Raw genomic sequence first — 13153 nt, forward strand, 5'->3', positions numbered from 1 at the left:
CGACCCGTTTGAAATCCAGACGTAAATGGAGTTGCATTGGTGCGGAAGCACCAATGAGTCGGTGCCATCTTGTTTGAATAACGCTGTCCATACGAAGTAATATATAAGTCAATGTGTATTTGTATGTTTATGCAAGTTCGCACCGTGAACTTCACCGCTCGCTTATGCTCACAGAATTCTGTGACATTATGAGAACTGAGTGAGTGCGGCTTTATACAATTTCCATAATCACAGAATTCTGTGAGAAAAATCGTGTGTTGTTTCGAAAAATTGGCTTACTTTAGCACTTATGAAAGTCAGGTTGATTTATATAGCACCAAACAACTAACAATTAATAAAATTACTGTTACAATAAATCTTTGGATCTAGTTAAGAACAATAATAAAAACACATGAGTACCTATATAATTGTGTAACGTTAATAATACATAACTCTTCGCAACTCGTATAATTGGGATAGAACTTCACTTCAAGTAAGTTTGTTTAATCATCAATAATAGGATATTTTGCCATTATTTATCTAAATTTTAAATTTATGAAAGGAAAAGGTGACTGTCTGACTGATTTTTCAACGCACAGCTCAACGGATCGAGCTGGGCATACAAATAGCTATTATGCCGTAGATATCTGCTAAGAAAGGATTTTTGAAAATTTAATTTGGGGGTAAAATATGGGTTTGAAATTTGTGTAATCCACACGGACGCGGGTATAAGCTAGTTGGAGTAATATAACTGAAAGAATTACTTTATTTTTGTACGCTATAATTTATCTCTGGATGATTATGATGTCCTCGAATAGAAACAATTTGGTCTTCAACAGTAAATAGAGCACCTCTACAGCCGTGATAGTTGTGAGTGGAACACCTCCATCTTATCTTAGAATTCTTGGTTAGGCCTGCGTAGTAACTGTAACCTTGAAACTTCAGTAGACGCTTCCCTCTAGTATTCATTGTAAATTCAACTAGAAAAAGTTAATGAAAAGTTATTTCTAGAGATATTTCTTGTAGTTTTGTAGTTCTTTTGTGTGTTTAGTATGAAATTGGTACTGATTCTGAGCAGACCTAAATTTTAGAGTATTCTTCTTACTAATGTAATATGAAAAGGACAGACAGCTTGACAGTTTTAAATTTAATTTAGAGCCGTCAAACTGCGTGACTTAGCTGCCAGTTGCGAGCCTATACCTGTTAAAATTTGTAGCGTGCACAAAAATTAAGAATCTTCAAATGTAAAATTCATGTGCCGTCCCGTTTTAGCAATATTAAAAGGAAAAAGATGCAGATACTCTAAATTTAATTTAGAGAAAGATAACAGACTCGACAGACTATACATCTCACCAACGTTAAACGAATTGGAGCGTCAAAACACAATAAATTCATAGTAAAATGAACCTAAAGAGTGTAGATTCAAAGTAAAAAATTGAGTACTTACCACTAATTTTAATTAAACAAGGTTTCCGCTTGGAGTGCTTTATGTAGGTTTATGTTAATTTAAGCTTTAAAATAGGACAGTTAAGGTTCATTTTACTTTAACACTGAAGTGTTTCGATGTTTGAATTCTATTAAAGTTGATAGATCAAAAATCTCATATTAAGCACATTGGTAATATAAAGTTCGTCTGGTTAAGGCAGTGATGTGGTTTAAAGCTTTGGCGGTGGCTAGTTACCATAAAACTGGAACAGTTGTGTCACCAAGCGATTCAGAGATAAACTGCCATACCCCTCTCTATAGGGTTAGCCCTCTTCTATCTTCCATGTAGATGAGATCGCAGTCAATTTTAAATCAAATTATCATCAAAATACTTATTTCTATCTCTATAGAAGCATATATTATGCATTTATAAGATAAAAAGAAAAGCTCTTTTTGAAAACCTGAAACAATACGGCATCAACAGAAATAAACAAAGTAAAGAAATAAGTTTTTAATGTATCAAAATACAAACTTCTAGATCAACGAGATATTTGTAAAACGCATTAATCTAATCGCGTAAATATAGGTACCTATGTATACTTAGTTCCAGAGTCGCAACCCTCAACATTAACAAAAATTAACAAAATCGTACTTATTCAACAAAACTGACAAACCAAATATGACGTTATGTGAAAAGACTACAAGTTTAGTTACAATTATGTACAACTCGTATCAAAAGATTCTTGTGGCCAAAATGACCAGTAAGTATAATGGGTAATACACAAAAAATCTGTGATCATAGGAAATTTTGTGACACTTGAACTTTCCATACTAATTTTTATAGTTATGTAATATAGGAATTGGATGGTTATGTTTAGCCACGATCGTCACAATTTTATCTTCCACAGTGAAAAGGGCAGCCCTACATCCACGGTTATGGGTCGAGCACCTCCATCTCATCTTATATTTGTTTGTATCACTTGTATAATATGTGTAGCCTTGAAATTTAATCATACGTTTGCCTTGTCGAGAAATTATGAACTCGCCTGCAAAAAATTGAATTAGATTGAAATAAAAAATGGAATGCCACAGGGATCATCACTAGCGCTTTTACTTTACACATGTTATATCATTAACATTATAGTTGAAAACACCTCAATTTATATAAAACTTACATAAAACAAATACTTTTAGGTCAGTAGATTTCACTAGGATAATAAGAGAAACAATAAAAGATATCAATCAGATTTTTTCAAAGGACTGATCTTAATATAGTGAAAATTCAAAAAAAAGCGAGGATTAATGATATTAATACACAGTTATTTGCTGTTCTAATTTTTATTAATAACAAACAATATTTTTAATTTAAAAAGGCCAATAATATCTGAAACTTTAGTTATATTACTTTAATATTTTGAAATATATTTTAGATTCTTATTACAATAATATAAATGCTTCATAAATAATATGCTTATCTCAAATAAATAGTTAGCGAAGTACTATAAGTGGTATAAATAACAAAAAGGACTAGTCATCATCAACTCTATCCATCGGCTAGCCTACTACTAGTATGTAGTTCCAAGTAATTTTATTTTTTAAATTTACATTGTGCAATGTTTTAACGCCAATTTTTTCATTTGTTGAAGCTAGCCCGCTATATATTCTCACTCAAATCACTTTAATTTGATTTCGGCTAAAAAAATCAGTTTGGTGTTCGTAGCTGAAATCGGCAACGATTTCCCGTTCTTTTCAATGCTCTGATAAAGAAAACTTGTATCCAGCCAATTAAGATCTGGCTCTAGTGGCTTACACCAACTAAACCAATTTAATTGCAATCATTTATTACCACTCTTTCGAATACCGTTTACAGCATTTTAAATTTACATCATCATCTGGCAGAGATCACTGTAGTAATAAGGTTGCCCTTTGTTTTTAAGTGTATCCTGTATTCTTACTCTTTGTAATTTTGTTTACAATAAAGATGTTTAAATAAAAATAAATAAAATTATGGAGAACTCTCACATTTTTTTTTACAACTTTATTATTCATCCAAGCTTTCACGTCTATATTTACTAGGCGGGTGGTTATGATTGGCTCCTATAGAGACGATGACGTTATCAATCGTGAAAAGTGCGGCTTTGCAATGATACCGTTTCTGAATGGAACATCTCCAACGCATCTTTGAGTAGTTCCCTCTACTGGCGTAGTACGTGTATCCTCGAAGTTTTATCAGATGCTTTCCCCTTTTAGAAACTATGAATTCAGCTATAAAAAAATATTGCACGTTAAATTTTTCATATTTGTAAAGTAAAAGGTACTTAAAAGCAAATAAGTGACAGAGTGAAGACAAAGGTAACCATATAAGCAGAGCTATACGTTGGTTAGTGAGAATTCATAAATAACACTTATTGCAAATCTGACGATCAATAAAATAAAGCAATATTTTCAACTAAAGAAAATAAAAGACAAATATAATTTTAAAATATAATTCTATTATAATATTAAATTGCATAATTTATGATAGTATATGAAAGTAAAGTAGGTATAAGTACGAGAAAACTTCATAAGCATAGAATTTATTTTTTGTAAAGGTGACTTATATATATGAGTTACTAGATGATGCCAGCAACTTCACAATTATAGGTATAATAGGTATTAGTATCGAGTTCATTAGATAAAGTACACCTTACCCTATTTTTATTCTTATCATACCTAGCAAAAGATAATAATAATGAATCTGCAAAATAATAGAATATTTTATCTCTATGAAATGTTTCCAAATTTGAAGGAATAAGACAGCATTTTCGATGAAAGCTCTCAGTCGGCTTGATTTCTTCCAATATCTCGAACAATTATTTATTATCCTGATATTTCAACCAATTAACACAAAACAATATTTAACTATAAATATAAACTTTCATCTTGAATATTTCTATCTATTGATGAAAACCGCATTAAAATCCGTTGCATAGTTCAAAAGATCTAAGCGTACAGACGGCGGGAAGCGAGCAAAGCGGCAAGCTTTGTATTATACTATGTAGAGATAACTTGTCTAAAGTACAGTACGCGGCAGAAAGTAATGTACATCGGCCTTTAGAATGACATTGCGGCTTTGTAGAGCGTTGTCTCTGTCACTAATAATAATAATAAATAATAAATGTCGGTGTACATAACTTTCTGCCGTGTACGGTGAGTACACTTAAAAAAATACTAGAGCAAAGTAGACAGTGGTGGATGATTATGTTCGCCTTTAATAGATATAATGCTGTTCTCGATAGTGATGACCGAAGCATTACATTTCCGCTTTTGTTTAGAGCACCTCCATCGGGTTCTAGGACCATTAGTAGTACCCGCGAAGTAAGTAAAGCCTCTCATCTTAATCAGACGCTTCCCCCTTCGTGATATTATAAATTCAGCTGCAAAGAAAGAATGCCTTTTGAATATACTGTATGTGATTAAAACGAACATTGGTACTGATTCTGATGGCAACAAAATTTTGGAGCATTCGCATCCTTTTCTTACCAATGTAATAGCTGTAATTAGAGAATGTCCTTTTCTTATTACATATTAATTTGACAAACTTATTTTAATTTAAAACTGTCAAACCCAGTAACTATATATTCCAGTCTTGAGCATAGTTTTCAGCACTATAATTAAGAGTTATTAATTTAAAATTAATAATCCTTCCTTTTTAGCAATATTAAAAAGAAAAAGAAGCAGATACTCTAAATTTATTTTAGAGGAAGACAACAATATTGTTTCTTTTCTCATTTGAAAAGATGTTATTAAAGTGACTCTATTGATCTTTAGAATTACGAAATCTAAAAATCAATGCCTTAATTGAAGAAACTTACAAAAGTTCCTACAGTAATTTTACGTGAAACTTGAAATAAGTACTATGTATAGTATAGTGCAATTAAGTATTAACCCACTTTAATAACAGAATGTAGAGAAATACGAGCAAAATTACTTAGGTAATTACGAATCCCATCAGATATCACAATCTTATTTTCAACGAGTTGATGGGTGCACCCGTAAACACCCAGCTTTAGGGAAATTCTTTTCTCAACTTTACCAACAGGGCGGTGGTGGATGATTATTATTATTATTATGATCGTCCACTTTGACATTTGCAATCTTATTTTTAACGCGGTTGATGGGTGCACCCGTCCATATTTAGGGACATAGTTTTCTCAATTTTCCACACAAGACGGCGAATGATGATTATGGTCCCCTTTGACATTTGCAATCTTATTTTTAACGCGGTTGATGGGTACACCCGTGAACATCCGGCTTTAGAGAAATCGTTTTCTCAATTGTCCCAACAGAATTGTGGAGGATGATTATGGTCCCCTTCGACACTTCGTTTAAATGCGGTTGATGGGTGCACCCGCCCATCTTTAGGGATATAGTTTTCTCAATTTTCCCAACAGAATGGCGGAGGATGATTATGGTCCCCTTTGACATTTACAATCTTGTTTTCTATGGTAACTATAGTAGCTCGACAGTTGCATCGTGGTTGATGGCAGCACCTCCACCTCATCCTCAAGCTGTTGCCACTGGCGGCGAAGTAGGTGTAACCCAGTACTTTGAGGAGAGGTTTGCCTCTTTGGGATGTCACAAATTTGGCTGTAATGATATAACGATAATAATTAAAAAATACTTAACACTATTTTTCTTTATTTTGCTTAAAAGATGAACAAATCGCAGGAAACTTCTCGGAGAAACGCGTAAGCGACATGATTTAGCTGGCGCTTTAGACCTTCTAGAATTGGGTGTAAGCGAGATTTCAGCGAGAAACTACTTATTTACCTTTTAAGCAAAATAAGGAAAACTAAAGTACAGCTGATCTGCTCAACTTCGCTTGGGTTAAATTTAATATACCTATACATACATAATTATATACCTAGCCTTTGTTACTTTTGGACAAAGTAACTTACAAATTGTAAAAAAAATACTAAGGTTTAGTAGTTTCAGACAAATTTTTCCTCTTTATAATATCAGTATTAAGATGAACCTACATGGAACTTCAATGCTGTGTTACCAAGCATTTTTAGGTTCTGGTGCGATGCCTTATGCCGCGTGGATATCGAGTAGGGATAATGGTATGTACAGTTGTAGTTGGTACTTGCGACAACTTGGTACAACAAGTGGCATGCGAATCATTAATTGTGCAATGCATGCTTATCAACAGCTGGTTAAAAATAAAATGAATCATACTTAATTATTGATTTTAATGACTTCATACCAAAATTGATTTTCAAGATTAGGTATACCTAAACACAATCACATCACGACAATTGACACTAACTACAAACATACCGTTTGAAAAGTTGAATCCTACCTACTTAGTGAATTATAGTTATTTTATAAAAGCTGAAAGTTTCTCCGCGTATTGTCCCCAACACAGAGAGAAACGAGCAGCGACTATGAAGTTTGGATCATGGTAGCTTTGGGATATAACAGGTAACAAAGGTGTATAAAATTCTTACGTCAAAGTGTAAAACGTAATATTTTTATACTTTCTTCGGAATAGTATTACAAATCACGACATGCATTGCCAGACACTTAGTGTCGAGGGAATCCCCCGCCAGACACCCTTTAAGTTTAATGAATTTTTAATTTTTAATTACTAATCTATACTAATATTATTAATGCGAGAGTGTGTCTGTCTGCTAGCTATTCACGGCCCAACAGTTTAACCGATTTTGATGAAATTCGGTACAGAGTTAGCTTACATCCCGGGGACGGACATAGGCATATACTTTTTAACCCAGAAAATAGAAGAGTTCCCACGGGATTTTTAAAAACGTAAATCCACGCGGATGAAGTCGCGGGCATCATCTAGTAAATATATAAGTAGGTATAGATGTTCAGATTTCTCATTAATTTCACACCTTTTTATTTTTCTCTACGGAGTTCTTTTTACTAACATGAATATGTTTTGCATTTGTGCGGAACATATAAACTTTATCTGTCGAAGGATTACACGACAAATATGACCTTACGGGGCACTGAGTTGGGGCGTTTATTTTAACTTTGTTACATCTAAAGTACATTCTGAAGCCATCTTCCGAATTCGATATGTAATGAGGGGACCACATTTTTAGCATTGACAAACTAAGTTTTGCCTCGCTTATTTTGTTGAACGTCTTTATTAAACTCCAGTCCAAGGTATTTTTATCTTCTGATATTTCTCTGGTTGATCCGTCATTTTCAAAGTCTGGTGTTACTTCTATTTTCAAGACATTAGCTGTAGAGACAGAGAGATTAGTGAGTTAGTTAGAAAAAGTTAGTTAAATAAAATCAGTTTATTTATACACCCTTTATTAATTTGTTTTATAATAGATGACTAAGAAGTTGCGGGAGTCCATAGGATCCACTGAAAATTGATAGTTAAAAGGCCGAATTTTATACATATTTTTATATTTCATACCTTCGCTTTATTTGTTCACAATCATTCGAACAGTTGGATTGCGATTAACATTATGATGGTGTAGTAATAATTTTGAGTTGTGTGATTTTAGTATGTTAGTGAATCTTAGTCACACAACTCAATATCACACTCACAAAAACTCACATCCACATACACACAAGCACACTCTCAGATATGAACACACACATACACACAGCCACATACAGTTCATACACTCACCTATACTAATTAATAAATAAACAAATTGCTAATAATAAGTAGGTAATGTTAGATGTAAAAAGTAGATATATATACTGTTTAAAAAAAAAAAAAAAAAAATTGTAAATAATTTAGTTCAAGATAAGGAATAATAAAGGCTTTTTTATTTTTTATTTTAGTAATAATTTTAAGTGAGCGAGTCATGATTTTGATTATATAATTTATGAAAAAGCGGATCATGATACATCATCATCATTATCAACAGATAGAAGTCCATTGCTGGACAAAGGTCTCTTGTATAGCTCTACATGCCTCGGTATTGCGCTGCCTGAATCCAACGGCTCCCTGCGACTCGCTTGTCAGCCTAGTGGGGGGTCTTCCAACGCTGCGCCTTCCAGTGCGAGGTCGCCATTCTAGACCTGGGACCCCAACGCCTATCCATTTTTCCGAAACTGTCTGCCCTGCCCTTCAGTTTCGCAACTCGTTTGCCTATGTATGGTTGTATGTACGGATACTCTGGTTTTCCCACGATTATGATTGTAAATTATTAACCTCATTCCATAGCGAGACCAATAATTAAACTATGCCTCATCCATTATACTTATTTCTGTTCTATCCTATCTTTAATACTGTCCAAAACTTCTGGTTCCGTGGAAGACTAGCGCTGTGCCTGTGTTCCTACAATTTGTGTGAATTATTATTATTTATATATTACTCTCTGTGTCTCCAAATAATCATTTTTTCTTTCTTCTTTCTTCTTTCTTCTTTCTAATTTATAGAAGCGGGTCATGATTATGATTAAACTTGACAGCGACAATCTCATTGTCCACGGTAACAATGACGCCTCGACAGCCGCGGTTGTTATGGGTGGAGCACCTCCACCGGATCTTGCCATTACATTCGTGAGACATGTAATACGTGTAGCCTTGCAGTCTTATTAGTCGCTTACCTCTGTTCGACCTAATAAATATAGCTGTAAGAATAACAAATCAAAGTCAAAGTCAAATGATTTATTCAAAATAGGTAATAAATTACTCTTTTTGATAGTCAGATGTTGGATTTGTTATAGTGGTGATAAGATAACGCCCAAGTCTGAGAAGAGCCCAAAACAAACTCAGCTATAATATTAATATAGATACCATACATCGATATAAATGACAAGATATGGTCAAACGAATAAAAGTTTTCAGGGTTTAGAAACTAAATAAATCAGCGCCACCTCTTAGATACTAATAAACGACCAGTTAGAAATCCAGACGTCACTGAGGTTGCATTGGTGCATAATGAACATTTACACACCAATGAGTCGGTGCCATTTTGTTTGTTCAATAACCCTGTCCATACGAAGTAATAACGCAATGGTACCATAATAAAATGTTTTCTTTTTCGTGTAATAAGCGGAGTAATTACATAAAGTTCAGCTGGGAGTTGGGACTACATTTAGAGCCTTAAAACTGATAGTTGTACAAAATGATATCATTGTAAAATGACTAGCTTATGCTCGCAACTTCGTCCGCGTGGACTACACAGATTTCAAACCCCTACATATTTCACTCCCAAGTTTTGCCACCATCTGGGTCTGGCACGCGCTGGCTCGTTCTCTATAATACCATCAATTTGGGCCATTCGGGAATTAAGAATATTAACACTGTTGATTTAAAAAAAATAAGTAAATAAAATAATAAAAATTTAATATAAATTATATTGATGTCAGTGTTAATGATTAGTTTTTGATAAAAGTTAAAAATTCATTTTAATTATGAAAATAACAAAAAAATGATAAATATGTATTTGGCATTTAGTTGTACCTACCAAAAAAGTTAGTAGATTTTTTTGATTTTATAGACTACAAAATTCTTGGTAGCAGCCCGCAGTAACACGTCAGTATCCCATACTGACGTGTTACACCAAAATAATTTTTAAATTCGTATATAACCTGCAGCAGGATTCAAATTCTCTCGAGTATCGCGCTCGTAGCGCCTTTGACCACTAAGCCACGGTTTAAGACGCTCCGAGTGCCATATCCAAGTGAGACGCAGGTTCAAATTCTGCCAGTTCTAAAATTTTTGATATCTATGGACTTAAAACGATTTAAAAACTAGGTCATGCCCGCGACTTCATCCGCGTAAATTTCGGTTTTTAGCGCACACTACTTTAAACTATTGGCTCGCGACTGACAGCTAAAGTCACGAGGTTTGACAGCTCTAAATTAAATTTAAAACTGTCAAACTGTGTCTGTCCTTTTCATGTTACATTAATAAGAAAAGGATGCAAACACTCTAAAATTTAGTTGTGCTCAGTATCATTAATGGCAATGATATCCTCTCACAGCAATAATGACGTCTTCAATCGTCTTGACAGTCGCTGTACATCCGCGGTACGCGTTGGTCGAACACCTCCAACGCAGTTTAGGCCCTTTGGCTGGACAGCTGGTGTAGTAGGTGTATTCACCTAATTTCAAAAGTCGTTTGCCCCTCTGTGATATTATGAACTCCGCTGGACCTACTGCTGAAAAAACCAAAAAAATCAAAAAAAAATCTGTGCCACAGAGTTGGAACAGGTCGTTATTAAAAAAATACGACTGCACCGCCAAAAAATAAAAAATTCCAAAATTTTTAAAATTACACAAAACAGACGCCATATTGATTTTTTCAAAAATTCATAGCCAATGTCACTCTGGAATCTGGATGATGTAAGGTTTCTAACAATACCCCATAGTCTCAGAATAAATACCTGTAAATAAATGTAGAGCGAGATAGCTAAATATATTTAGGCTCTGATTAGAACATGACAAAACTATTATTTTTTGTCCTTATCACCGTGGCCACTTTTTTGTTTGTCATGATATATTTTGTACGTGAGATCTTGACAAACAACGTGAATGATAACTGTGTATGACAGCAAATCTTTTTTAGGGTTCCGTACCCAAAGGATGCCAATGCCTGCTGTCCGTCCGTCCATCCGTCCGTCAGCCTGTCTGTTAGCAGGCTGTATCTCACGAACCGCAATAAGTAAAGAAGTAAATTTTTTACAGAATGTGTATTTGTATGGCCGCTACAACAACAAATAATAAAACTAATTATTTTAATCTATGTCTATACTATTACTACATTACAATAACTATTTCTTCTAACTGCTAGCTTTTCACGGCCCAACTGTTTAACCCATTTTGATGAAATTTGGTACAGAATTAGCATACATTCCGGGGACGGACATAAGCTATTTTATCCCGGAAAATCAAAGACTTCCCACGGGATTTTTAAGGACCCATCCGTTTAACCGATTTATATGAAATTTTGTACCGAGGTAGCTTGCACCCCAGAAATTTACATAGGCAACTTTTTATCCCGGAAAATAAAAGAGTTTCCACGGGATTTTTAAAAACCTAGATCCACGCGGACGAAGTCATGGGCATCTTCTAGTAAATAAAAAAAACACAAAATGGCCGTGTGAATTTCGAAAAAGTACATATCTTGTACGATTGTACGGAACCCTTCGTGTGCGTGTCCGACTCGAAGGTTTTATTTAAAATGACGATTGTCGCGTCCACGGATGAGAATGAACTCCTTTCACAGCAACAATGATGTCATCAATCGTTATGACAGTGGCTATACAGCCGCGGTGCGCGTGCGTCGAACATCTCCAACGAAGCCTAGGCCCCTTCCCTGGACACGCATAGTAGGTGTATTCGCGCAGTTTTATTAATTGCTTTCCTTTTTGTGACATAATAAACTCTGCTGAGCCTGAAATTCATATCGAAATTACAATAAATTCTGTAATAGGTAGGTACTATGAAAAAAGGCGTCGTAAAAAAGTTCACTATTTTAGTAATATCGAGTCTTACTCAGGCGTCTGTGGAGCGCACTTTGACTTTGAGCTCTGTCTAGTTTGGTAGTACAAATGAAACAGAAACTATAGTTTATTTTTTATTTTCATGAGTATATCAACAAATTTATTCGAAATTCCAAATGTTTTTACAAAACAACCTTTGCACACTTCAACCATTTTACCATTGGTTACAAGATGGTATTTATGATTCACTTGCCTTGGCTTAGGGTTATCGGAAACTTTACGAGCCCTTTGAGTTTTTTTTGGTATATCTACAATTAGAGACGATAAATATACACGACGTTTTTTATAATCACCCATTGCCCACAGACCCTCAAATAGCGTCTTTTGCTCTACTACACTAATATTTTTAGAACACTTTTTACGGCAATCAGTCAAAGCAGTAAACGTTCTAGCTTGAATTATTTTTCCACTTTTTGTTTTATATGCTAATCCTTTATTTCTTCTGTACGTAATTATTTTCCGTATATTTTTCGTTTGCTTTCGTTTTTTTCGTCGTTTATTTTGCTCAGCGTCTTCTTCTTGTTCTGTTACAGTGTTAGAATCGATTTCAGAAGGATTTTCTTCTTTTTCAAGTGTTAAATAGTATTGATAATCTAGAACAGATATAAAAATAATAATGCCCGTTTTCACTAACGACGAACAAGGCAGCGTCTAACTAGGTAACGCCTAAGCTAAGGAGATTCCTTAGGTCTAATTTACTTTTAAGTCTAAATTACTTGTGTAATTTAGAGTACAAAATCTCTTCTTTCAGATGAATAGAAACCAACTCTTAATTTTATTATTATTTTATCATAAACTAGATGATGCCCGCGACTTCATCCGCGTGGATTTAGATTTTTGTAAATCTCAAGGGAACTCTTTGATTTTCCGGGATGCAAGCTATCTCTGTACCAAATTTCGTCAAAACCGGTTGAACAGATGAACCGTGAAAAACTAGCAGACAGACACACTTTCGCATTTATAATATTGGTATGGATATGGAAGTATGGATTAAAACCTGATAATTCATACACATTTGATATATTAATCAAGAAATTGGCACTTTTACATGTACTTTGCTAAAAAGCTTTAAGAGGCTTGTACATATTGGCACATTTTCTTAGCGCATGGCAAACATTTTCAGGTGCCGTCTGCGGTTAGCGCTGGCCAGTTTGCCCATTTTAGTGCGTTTTATTACAAACATCAACGGATCTCTAACTTTTCGGAGTAATGTGCATTTTAAATTAATTAACGGTGAAGAAAAACATCGTGAGGAAACCTGCA

Source organism: Maniola hyperantus, chromosome 10 (genome assembly GCF_902806685.2).
Source record: "Maniola hyperantus chromosome 10, iAphHyp1.2, whole genome shotgun sequence".
Taxonomy (NCBI): domain Eukaryota; kingdom Metazoa; phylum Arthropoda; class Insecta; order Lepidoptera; family Nymphalidae; genus Maniola; species Maniola hyperantus.